Below are 12381 nucleotides of genomic sequence, written 5' to 3'. Positions count from 1 at the left end.
ATAGCATTAAACATTGTTCTCCCTCTCTTAGGGTCCCCTTTTAAAAGGCAAATTCCGCACATATTAAGTGTTTCTGAAACTATTCCTCAGAATACTAGTGTTCATAAAAAAGCAGTGCTTTGATCAAATACGTTTGGGAATCACTGCGTGCCACCGCTAGCCCATTGCAGAAATTTCGTAATACACAGCATCATATTAAAGGTTCAGAGAGACCTTGCATAAGGAAGCCTATTTAACTTTGTTTAATTTAGTGTTTCCTAAACTTATACAGCAAAGAAACTCCTTTTTTCATGAAATATGTCGTATCACCTCCTGGGCCTTTAGATCCCACAGAACACAGGTTGTGAAACCCATCTCTAACCCTTGAGGGAGAAGGAATGAGTTTAATCCTTCGCTTGCACAGTGGGTGTGTTGGGAGAGCAGGGCTTCTGAGGACCCTGGACCTCTTATTCACTCCCGCCACCTTGGTATGGAACATCACTCACACAGGCTCGCAAACGGCTTTCCTCTGCCCGGGACACATGCAATATCCGCAAAGAGCAAAGGATTCCCAGTGCCTGTTCTAGCCTATCGCCCTCATCAGTCTGGGCCCTGAGGAATCCAACATGAGCCTCCAACAGACACAGTTAAGACAAGGAGATCCAAGAGGACTCCACCCAAAAGGGAGGAAATTGGGAGTCCAAGTATGATGCATTCTCTTTAGTCCCATTGCCCAATTTCGATTCGACACACCCTGGTCTCTAAACTCATGCATCAGGGCTTTAACCTAGTTCCGCCCAGGTGGGAGCCCCTTGAGCACCACGGAGAAACCACGGAGTCAGGGGGCCGACCCCGTGGCCGAGTGGTTAAGTTCGCGCGCTCCGCTGCAGCGGCCCAGGGTTCGGATCCTGGGCGCCAACACGGCACTGCTCGTGAGGTCATGTTGAGGCGGCGTCCCGCATGCCACAACTAGAAGGACCCACAACTAAGATATACAACTATGTACGGGGGCGGGGGTTGGGGAGATAAAGCAGAAAAGAAAGAAAAAAAAGAGAGAAGAAACCACGGAGTTGGATCTGGTGCCTCCCTAGTCAAATTCCTTGTGATTCATCTGGATCCCACACGTTAGCGTTTCATTTTTTCTATTTTTTATTATTCTGTTTCATCTATGGAATTTATCTCCCCACCTACAATGTAAGCTCCAGGAGACTTGAGGCCGTATCTTGTTTTTCCTCTCTTTCTCCCTACAGCATTTAGTCCTCAATGATAGGTACAGAGGCAGCACTGAATAAACGATACCAAATTGTATTTAACAGAATCTTTTCTGCTTCTCATCCACCCCAGGAAGGAAAGGAGGTACAGTAGCACAGCTCTCTTGACCCACGCCTGCTAACCGACTCACAGACTACACTCTGCCCTCCATTTCCACGGAAAAGGAAACCGGAAAAGCCCACAGCACATCGATTGCTCTCTCATGCCTGAATGCACTTCTGTTCCCACGAACTGAGTTGTTTACTCATCAAGAGTCAATCCCCAAAATCGTATCCCCAAATTTGTCCATGCCAGTTGTATGTGTTACTACAGTTATATATTTCAAATAAAGTTACATGCTTGAGTCCCACTAGATTTGACATTCTCCATTTGCCCCTCCAGGTCCATTCTCCACCCTCTTCCAGCCTGCTCTGTGCCCCAGGAGGCTGACCTGTATGGACTGGATCAATTGGGCCTCCTTGTCCTCTGGCTTCTGGTTGCATTCAGCCAATAGAAGGTATCAGTAGGCGATGGAAGTTGCGAGGAAAGAAAGGTGGGGCTTTTTATCCCCCTGACTCCCTCCTCGCAGGTTTTTGAGTTTGATAGTGGCTGAATTCCTCTAGAAAACACCATAGCACCTGCCAGGCAGCCGTCTCTTATAGCTGCCTGACAACGTGCACGCAGGGATGGGAACAGCTTCCCTCTGCTGCTGGTTACTGCGTGCATCACCACTCCTTGGTTTCCCTCAACCCTGCCCACACCGTATAGCTCCTTTGCTAAACTCTTTTTAACCCTTCCTTCCAAGTGTACCATCTCCTTCCTACCTCCAGGATCCTGCCTGATCCACCTACTGACAACCATTTCTCCTACTCTTCGTCTTTAACTGAGCCCCATTTCGTCCTAATTCTATGATTCCAGGAGCTTCAGGGAGAATCTCCCTCATGCCAGAGGGGGGAAAAGACAGTTCTTAAAGAGATTAGGTAACCAACCTAAAATCTCACAGCTCCAAAGTGGCAAATTGGGAAACTGTCTTAGCCTGGGTTGCCCAGAGAAAGCAAAGCCCTAGATGAAGACTTATGTGTGAGTAGTTTATTCAGGAATGTGATCCCAGGATCAGGATTAAGGGACAAGGGAAGTGAAACAGGGCAGAAGGGAGAGTTAATGCTAGGACGGGTTATTAAATTGACCACTGTTAAGGGAACTACATGCTTGATCCTGTGTCCATCTGAAAAACTTTATGATTTGTATCTTGGGATTGTCCACCTGAGGGAAGAAAAGGGAGGAGCGCTTAACCCATCAGCTCCCGTCCCTCTTGGTTAAGGGCTGCCCACAGCCCAGGCGTCAACTGCTCTGCACTTGCAAGTTGCATAGTGGGGAATGCCTAGTGGTTTCCCAGGTGTGATTCATCTTGTGCCATCAGGAAACCCAGGACAGATAGCAAAAGGTACACAATAGGGGTGTGAGGTGAGGCACGGACAGGTTATACCTTTGTGAAGTGGGGATGTACTCTGTGCAAGTGGTCACTGCAGCAGTGGCTGGAAGGAGTGAGCCCAAGAGGAAATCGAGTGGTGCTCAAGAAGTGACTGATACAGTCCACCCCTATTACCACTCAGATCCACTCATGTCCTCCCTCCCTTAAGTCTAATCTACCATACGGTCTCCATCAGAGTGGTGGCCAGCCACAATCTCCCCAGAGACTTAATAAAAGAGGGTGAGAGAAAGCAGCTACAGAGCCTACTGCTACAGCGGTCCTGAAGCCATAATTAATATTCATCATCCCCAGCCTCTACCACCCTTTCTGGATTCCTTCCCTCTCACTGGGCACTTTGATGGGTCTGGACTGCTTTCCTGGTGGGGCTTCACAGGCCGCTCGGAGAAGGGTCTTTAGTTGTCTTGCCTTTGTTAGGCTGTGACTGGTGAAATTGCTCATTCGCTAGTATCGCTGAACGAGGAAGCAGGAAGAGATGCCCGATGAATCGCATGAATTCCAGATATACTCCTCCCTGCCTTCACTGTGGAGAAGCCAACATAGTTCCTCATCTCCGTCAAGGTCTATCACCTCCGCCAACACAGTAACTCCTTTCTTTGCCTGCCAGTCCATCGGCATGAGGAGCCCAGAGCAAGCTAGCGATTGCGGGTAGTAACGGCTTGTCATTTACCTTAGAAGGCGTATTTTCGGTTTGATCCAAACCACTGAACCCCTAAAAAACGTACTCAACATAGTAGATCCTTGGATCTTTGTGGAGCTTATCTCCCACTTCCTGTCATGCATGTGTCTCAGTAAGGCCACTTCCTGCTAACATGTCCAATTAGTGTGATTTCATCAATATCACAAGCAGCGAACAGGAGAGGTTGTTCTGAGGACTAAATCCCCATCACAGAGAAAGCATTTAACATAATGGACTTTCTTCCCTCTCTCATGTCATGTATTTGTTCTGTTCTCCCTGGTACAGGTTCTTTCTTATTGGTTACGGGGTACCCATCTCAAGAATTTGGTTTGATGAATTTGGTCCAGGCCTCCTTTCTCAGGAGGCCTGCCCTTGTGATCCACAGGACCATGAGCTCCCTGGAACATGGATCAGTCATAATAGTTATTGTGAACTCTTCAGACCTAGGCAGTTCCTGGTACAAAAATTTGTGGAATTGAACTCAGTTATTTGAGTTGGGTTGACCCATGGTGGCTCTAAGAGATTCTCAGGAAACACTGGCTCCCTTTGTCCAAATTTTCTGCTCTTGGTACAGAAATAGAAGAACAAGGGTTTCCACTAAGATATTTCACTGGGTCCCTCTTTCCTAGAGGATGCTTTTCTCAGGATGTTTTTAATCACACTGAGTCCTTTTGACATCATTTGTGCAAATCAGGGCCCAAAGGAGCAAAAACAAGTGGAGAGAGCCATGGTCTTGAAGGCAGAGACTTGCGCCAGAGACACATGAAAACATTTTGTACACTCTCCCAGAGGACCTGTGTCCTCCCCTCCCCGTGTCATTTCACTTTGACGTTGACCCTGCACCTGCTGTGTTAAGCACTGTGCTTTTATACAGATTAGTTCACCTCATGAAGAGCAGAAATCCAGATCATCCCTAGGCTGGTAGTGTTGGGGAGTGGTCTTAGGTAAGTCTCTGGCCTATTTCCAGATCTGTAAAGTGAGTGGGTGTGCCATATGATCCCTCAGGATTCTTCCAGTCCAAAGTTGCTACAATTCTATGCAGCTCTGAGATGTAGTTTCTCCTTCCAGCAGAAGCCCCAGTAGAGCGTCTAAGCCCCTCCTAACCTGAGCTTCCCCTCTGAGAATGGAGCCTGAGACAAGGGCTTGAGTGCAGTGGGGGCTTAGTTTTTGAAATGATCCCAGGAAACAGGAATGGGGCAAGAGGAGAAAGAAGGAAGGAGGAGGAAGGAAGGAAGGAAAGAAGAAAGGAAGGAAGGGGGGGGGGGAGGAAAGAAGGAAGGAAGGGAGGATGGAAGGAAGTAGGGTCACATAATTTTCTGGAACCCCAATTTTCCTGAAAAAGGACCAGGTGATCTCTGGCCAGCTCACGGAGTTATTGTGAGGAACAACCGACTTCCCAGATGTGACAGTGCAGAAAGGTACACGTGCAAGCTGTCATTGTGGCAGAAGGGTGTTATGAAAAAAATGCTGGTTTTAGAAACATACTGACTATATTCTGTATGAATCACCTTTTATACTGAACAAGACTAGTTATTGGTTATATGCATGTCACCTCGTCAACCACGCTCCCGTACTGGTCCCCATTTCCCTCATTTAAACAGCTCTCCATTGCCTATAGATGTATTATCCCATACATTCAGCACTAGCCACATTTGGCTATTTAAGTTGAAATACAAATAAGGTAAATTAATTTAAAAATTCAATTAATTAGCCACACATTCCATGTTTCAAGTGCTCAACAGCCACGTGTGGCTAGTGGCTACCATTTTGAACAGTGCAGATATAGGACATTTACACCATCACAGAAAATTCTATTGCACAATGCTGTGAGGAGACACTCCTGAGGAGCCTCAGGGTCCTTCATAGTTGAGACCCAACCTACCTAGCCAAGTTCATCTCCTGCCTCCCGCACCCAGCTGCTCCCTTCTATTCTGCACCAAACGACATGTCCTTCCCGGCCAGCACTTCCACTGGCGCAGGATTTTCTTTGTGTGGTTTTCTTTGTCGACATTGCCCGCCCCTCCCTTTACCCCACCCCACCCTCTGCTCTTGTCTGCCGAGAGAAGCCTGCTTTTCATCCCAGGCCCAGCGCAAAGCTTTCCTCCTTCCAGGCAGTGTTTCCTGACACTCCCAGAAATACTCCATCAGTCCCTTTTCTCTGGTTTCACCACTGGTGTTGCAATGACAACATCTACACTCTGATGGCCTCAGGGCGCGTTTGCAAGTGGCTCTCTCTCTCTCTTGCTGGTCTCCAAAACTCTTGAGAGCAGGGACTGGGTCTCATTCATCTTTGTTCCCCCAGGGCTTTGCCCAGTGCTGGGCAGAGTGGAGACCTTGATCCATGTCAAGGCCACAGATCCTCTCTCGCTACCTCTCTTCCTCGTCACAGTAGTTCCCAGCTCTGGCTCAGTCACAGTTGGTCACCCATAAGAGAAGGGTTTACACACAGCCCACTGGTTCCTCCTGAGAGTGCAAAGGTGTGGTGAGAACCCCCGGTTGGCAGTAGGAATTGGGCCTCATCGGTGGCCATGGGGAAGAGGTCAGTTGCAGAAAGCAGGCCTGAAGGAGACAGCTGGCTCCTAGGAGGGAGGGGCCAAGGAAGCGCAGTGTCAGAACACACACCGACTGTTCTTTCTCGGCGCAATACTCTGCCTGACCCCTCTGGCGGCCACACTGGCAGCTCTCCCAGCCTCCCACACAGGCATTCTCCTCAGGGCACTGCCCCACGCTCCTGTCCGACAGGCCCCAGGGCTGGCAGAGCCTCCGGTGGCTGAGAGTCCCCCGCGCCTTCTCCCTGAGCCCTTTCCAAATGAGCGCATCCACGTGTTCCTCCCTGACTCTCCCGCCCATGTCTGGTCCTCCTGGGCTGTCAGTTCCGTTACCAGCCCCACCATCCTTCCAGCTTCCTTGCTAGAAACCTCCCATCAAACTTGCCCTCTCCCTTCCTTCTCCTCCGGGGCCACCTCCTGCCATCAGCCAGAAGCCCTGCCCATTGGACCCCTGCAGTGGCCTTAACTGGCTGCCGCTGGGCTTAACAGCTCCCCATCTCTCCTCGTGTGGACCACATCAGTGTAATAGCTTCCTGACCAGGCTTTCCTTCTCTGCTCTCTGATCCTTTCCATCCATCCCGTCAGAATCCTCCTCCTAAAATAAAAACCATCCATGTCCTCCAGACCTCCACTCTCCCCCATTTCCCACAGGGGAAAACCAAAAGCCAGCTCCCTACACAAGTATCCATGTCGCTCCGAGACCTGACCCCCACTTCCCTTGGTTGCCTCCCCTTTGCTGGAACATGCCACCCACATTCCCATAGGAGGCCTTGTCTCTGCCTCCCGTGTTCCCACCCCCCACACTTGGGCTTTAAACATCACCCCTTCTGTGCAACCCTGGGGGCGGGCTGCCCTCCTCACCCAGGATGCCTGGGTCACACTCAACTCCCACACACTCACTGTGCCTCAGTTTCTTCATCTATAAAATGGGATCACAGTGCTGCCTACCAGTTGTTGAGCAGATGAAATGAGATGCTTCGTCGCAAGCATGCAGCCCAGAGCCTGGCACACAGCTCTCTCTCTCCTCCCTTGGTGGTGGGGCGTTGTCTCCCAGGCAGATCTCATCGGCCCTGCCACCTGCCTCCAACCACATTCTGCCTGAATCTCTAGTATGGGGATTAATTCTTTGGCTCTGTAACAGGATTGCTTTTGCCCATGGACGCCTCACTCAGAAGACACAGGAATCAAGTCTGGCTTACCCGTCGCCTCCCCAGTCCTGTCACAAGCAGGCCCCACGAAAGATTGTTGAATTCCTCCTGTGCCTCCCTCTAGATCTGCCACCCCACCCACTCCCAACAAAAGCCTCTTTAATTCTGACTCCAGAAGTTGTGTGTGCGAATGTAAGAGGGTGCTTGTGAGTGTGAGCATGTGTGAGCACGTCTGTGTGAGAACGTGTGTGAGTGCATGACAAATGTGTGTGAGAATGTGTGAGTGTGCAGAGAGTATGAGAAGGTGCTGTGGGTGCGTGAGTGTGTGGGGCAGGCTGCTCTCCAGCATGAATTCTGGAGCGTCCCTGTCCCCTGACTGTCCTTACAGTCAAAATCTCTACATGTCTATCAACAGTCAGAACACAGTCAGGAAAAGCTACAAAACATTTGTTCAACTGGTTTCCACCCCCTCATGACTCGGCGGGCTGGGAACCGGGGGAGTGTGCCCTGCCCACACGCTACGATCAGCTCATGTGTAATGAGCAATCGCTGCGTGCCAGGCATTTCACTCATTAGCAACAAATAAATTCTCAGAGGTAGTAACTCTTATCATTTCCACTTTTCAAATGAAAACACTAAGGCACGGAGAAGTTAAATCACTTGCCCAGAGTCACACAGCTAGTAAGTGATGGGTCCCGGATTCAATCCAGGAAGGATGACAATAATGCCTGCATGTGTAACTACTAGATTTACTGCCAGAAATGGCTGTTTCAGGCTTCTGTCCCACTTTCATGCTGCGGAGATCTGAGACATAAAGCATGTGCGTGTGTATATGACTCAGTAACCAAGAGATGAAAATGGGGCAACTTGCGCAGGAACTGGAAGAAAGAACAGAAGCGCAGGAGCCAAAGATGGGTCTCATGGGTCTCGAATGTTCAACCACATAGGTCTCCACAAAGCACCCCCACTGGCTTGGAGCCGAGTGTAAGTGACACGGGCCTGGAGGATCAGCCTGACACCAGGGGAGTGCCAGTTGGACCGTAGGCTGCAGCAATTTGTTCCTGGTTGAAGCCAAGCCCCTGGGAGTTGTGGGGTCAGCAGATACCAGGACAGGGCGGGGCTGCAGAAGCCCAAACTAGCAATCCACCCATTACTGGCGCAACTGGTGCGTCCAGAGGGGCTGCAGTCGTGATTCTCAAGACAAGGCTCAAAGGGCACGGACAGCAGGGTCCCTGCAGAGAGCTCAGAAAATTGCAGATTCCTGCGCCCCACCCTACTGGACCACAGTATCTGGCACGTGACCTCGAAATCTGCATTTTTCACAATTCCTCTGGTGATTGAGACCTGCTCTCCAATCTGAGAACCAAGGCCCTGCAGAAATGTGTAGCGGGCTGTCTTAGATGGTTCCCCAGAAGCAGGCCCTGAGAGGAGGGTTTTTACGCGATGATTTGTCATGGAAGTGTTCCCCCAGGAAGGCAGAGAAGGAAACAGGGGGAGGATCCCAGCCAGGATTCGGGTCAGAGGAAGCGCTGAAGAGGGTGTGACTCCGCAGGATAAGTCATGATTCCAGGGTCAGCCACACAAGTCCTTCAAGTACCAAGATCTTGATCACATCTAAGACTTTTTGTTGATTTTTTGGTCAAAAGTAGGTTTTTACCTGTGAAATTAGTGATGTGTTTATTAGCATGAAGAATGATGGAAATGGGTTCTTTTTGTGAAATTAAAGAAAGCACAATGTGTAAATTGGCTAAAATAATTTAGAAACACTCCCCACCTTGAGTGAAGAGGGTGTAAGAACCCCAGAAGACCTCGGCCTGTACCTAGGATGGCTTCTGGGACTCGGGCCCTGAGTGGTCCCAGGTCCAGCCTTTAGTCAGGAGGATTCCTTATGGCCTGGTGCTGATAACCAGCATAACAGGAGCCCGCCTTCAGGACTGTGTGGGTTCTGTCTTGAGCAAACATCAGAGGTCCAAGTATCCATAGGACAGAGCGGGGCCTCATTTAGGCTAACAGAGCAGATGTGTAATCATGCCTGTCCAACCGTGAATGCTTATGTGACAACTCTGTTATAAATCCGGCCCAAGCCTTGCTTTCATTGGAACGAGAAGGAACAGCCGACCTCACCCAACCCGAGCTTCTTTGGCTTGAGCAGGTTGACTCAGGTTGGCTGTGATGGAGGTGACAACCTGGGAGTGATACACTTACCAGGAATGAGCAATCGCAACTGTGGGTAGGGCTCCCTAGACTACCCGCCTCCGACCACCAAGGAGCTCATTAAAGAGTAACTTCCTGGGCCCCTCCCGAGACCAGTGGAACCATAGTCATTGAGGGTGGGGGAGAGATTGGCAACTGGCCTTTTTCAGAAAGCACCCCAGTGATTTTCTGCACACTAAAATTTATGGAACATTGCTAAGAGAATTTCTTCTCACTTCCCCCTCCCCACCCCAAGGTCAAGGCCCACAGCTGGTGTGGTGGGTCTCCAGAGAATGGGTATCACCCATTGATTGCATCTCTAGATCTACTTCTGATAAGGGGAGAGCCATCCATGAGGTGGAAGTTGTCAGAAATAGGGGGGCTGGAGTTTTGTGAACTCTACTATTAAGAATTTGAGCAGAAGGGGCCAGCCAGTGGCCTAGTGGTTAAGTTTTGCACGCTCTGCTTTCGGTTCGGTTCCTGGGCACAGACCTACACCACTGGTCTGTCAGTGGCCATGCTGTGGTGGCAGCTCATGTACAAAATAGGGGAAGATTGGCATAGATGTTAGCTCAGGGTGAATCTTCCTCAGCAAAAAAAAAAAAAGAAGAAGAATTCAAGCAGGAGGATGCACCTCCCATTGGCCACCTGATGCCCACTCCCCAAGCCAGACCCTGCTCTGCCCACCCTGAAAGCACACCCATGCCCGCCATGGCCACCATTCAGCTGGGAGAAAGATGGTACCTGGTGGAGAGCATAGACTTTGAGGAATACGTGAAGGCAGTAGGTGTAGCAATGGCTCTGTGATAAATGGATGTAATGGCCAAACTAGATGGTGTCACCTCTGCTGACAACAGCCTCACCATAAAAACTGAAAAGACTTTGAAACAGCACAGTTTTCTCATAAACTGGGAGAGGAGTTTGAAGAAACTACAGCTGATGGCAGGAACACTCAGATCTGCAACTTTACAAACGGTGTGTTGGTTCAACACCAGGAACGGGGTGGGAAAGGAAAATACAACAACAAGAAAAGTGGAAGATGGAAAATTAGTGGCGGGATGCCTTACGAACCGAGTCACCTGTCCTCAGATCTATGAAAAAGCAGAACGAAAGTTTCCTCACCACTTTCGACAGCAGTTAGCTGTGAGAATGCAAAGTTCAGTGCAAATCGCCATATTGTTGATTTTTTTTCATTGCTGTGTTCAATTACCTTTATCACAAACATTTTACACGCAACCATTTTGAAGTCTTGGTTTAATTAGGATCAACCCTTTGGTTAGTAAATAGAAGTGTTTTTGCTTAAAAAAAAAAAGAATTCAAGCAGGAGGCAAGCACCCAACAGAGCTTCTAGCTATTATCCCAACAGGAAGCTCTCACACAGGTATATGCTTGTGGGACCTTGTGAAGTTCTAAAATCCTTATAACTTCTCCCACATCTAGTAAGACAAAGATGCAGGCAGGTAGGGTGGGAGATGATGGGTTTGTCTTTGGTGACAGTGAGGAAACTGGCAAAAGCCAATCTTTGCTAAAGGAGAAGCAGAGCAAGGAATAGAATCGGGGGGGGGGGGGGTGATAGCTCCCCAAAACAGAGAGTGGAGGGAGCTCCTCAAGAACAAAGAAATTAGGAGCTGCCATCGCTACGCAGGGACCCTGAGCAAGGTCTTGAGCCATGTGCTTCCCTTTCCTGACCCCTTTATTTCTCGCAAGAAGCCAAAGGTCGTGTCTAGTTTTTCTCTTTACAGATAAGGAAACTGAAACCCAAGGGGTCCAGTGACCTATGCAGGTCAGCGAGCCGGAAAGTGGCAGAGTCCTGGAGGTGCCCTGCCTCAGAAGTGTTCCAGGCACAGGAGAGACACGGCAGAGGCCTCGAAGAGGGAGCGGGCTGGGTAAGCTCGAGAACCGAGGGGAGAACAATGAGAGTGGAGCACAGACAGCGAGGGGACAGTGGGAGGGGCAGGACCTGGGAGAGAGGCAGCCCTCCCTTGAGGAGAAATCTTTAAGAACACGAACCAAGCGTTGTTAAACAGCTACATGCCCAGCTTTACAAGAGGTGCTCTCTCCCCTCCCTTAGACTCTGATCAAGGGGAAGAAAAAAGAAAAAAACCCGTCTTCCATGAGGGCCCAGGTACAAAATTGACACACAGCAAATCCTGGAGCCCGAACCTGCAAGCTCAGCAGCCTCCAGGCCCAGTCGGCTTCAGATTGCAATGCTTGGAAAGGCAGGCCAGGGCTCCACGCTCCTCTCTCCTTCCTTCCTTCGTCTCTTTTTCTTGCTTTTATTTTATTTAATTGAATATAATTGACTTAAAACACTGTGTAAGTTTGAGGTGCGCATTGTGTTGATCCGCTACACTCATATGTTGCAATGTGATGACCACCACAGCGTTAGCTAAGACCTCTACCACGTCACATAATCACCATTTCTTTTCTGTGGTGAGAACACTTAAGATCTAGTCTTTTAGCCGCTTTGAAGCATAGAGTACAGTACTGTTGACTATAATCACTATGTCGTGCATTAGGGCTCCAAAACTTATTCACCTTCCACTTGCAACTTTGTACCTTTAACAACACCTCTCCTACCGGCAGCTCCTGGTAAACCCCATGCTGCTCTCTGTCTCTACGTGTTTGGCTTTTTCAGATTCCACATATAAGCGATATCATACAATATTGGTCTTTGTCTGACTTATCTCACTAAGCATAACGCCCTCAAGGTCCAATTCTGTTGTTACAAATGGCAGGATTTCCTTCTTTCTCATGGCTGAATAATATTCTATTGTGTATATATGTGTCTGTGTGTATGTATTACGTTTCTTTATCCATTCATCCCTTAACAAACACTTAGGTTGTTTCCATATCTTGGCTGTGGGGCATTTGGATGTCTTCTCTGGAAAAATGTCTATTCAGTTCCTCTGCTCCTTTTTTTAACCAGCTTCTTTGTTTTTTTGTTATTGACTTGTGTGAGTTCTTTACATATTTTGGATATTAACTCCTTATCCAATACGTGGCTTGCAAATATTTCCTTCCATGTTGTGGGTGGCATGTTCATTTTGTTGATCGTTTCTTTTGCTGTGCAGGAGCTCTTTAGTTTGATCT

At 49.0% G+C, this 12381-nt stretch overlaps 1 pseudogene; it reads left to right on the top strand.

The window, feature by feature from the left end:
* Positions 1-9999: 9999 nt before the first annotated feature.
* Positions 10000-11425, top strand: LOC100630436 (fatty acid-binding protein 5 pseudogene; annotated as a pseudogene).
* Positions 11426-12381: the final 956 nt, after the last annotated feature.

This window comes from Equus caballus, chromosome 6 (assembly GCF_041296265.1).
Source record: "Equus caballus isolate H_3958 breed thoroughbred chromosome 6, TB-T2T, whole genome shotgun sequence".
In the NCBI taxonomy this organism is placed as follows: domain Eukaryota; kingdom Metazoa; phylum Chordata; class Mammalia; order Perissodactyla; family Equidae; genus Equus; species Equus caballus.
The sequence above is the reverse complement of the archived record's forward strand: the minus strand, read 5'-3'. Positions and strand labels throughout refer to the sequence as shown.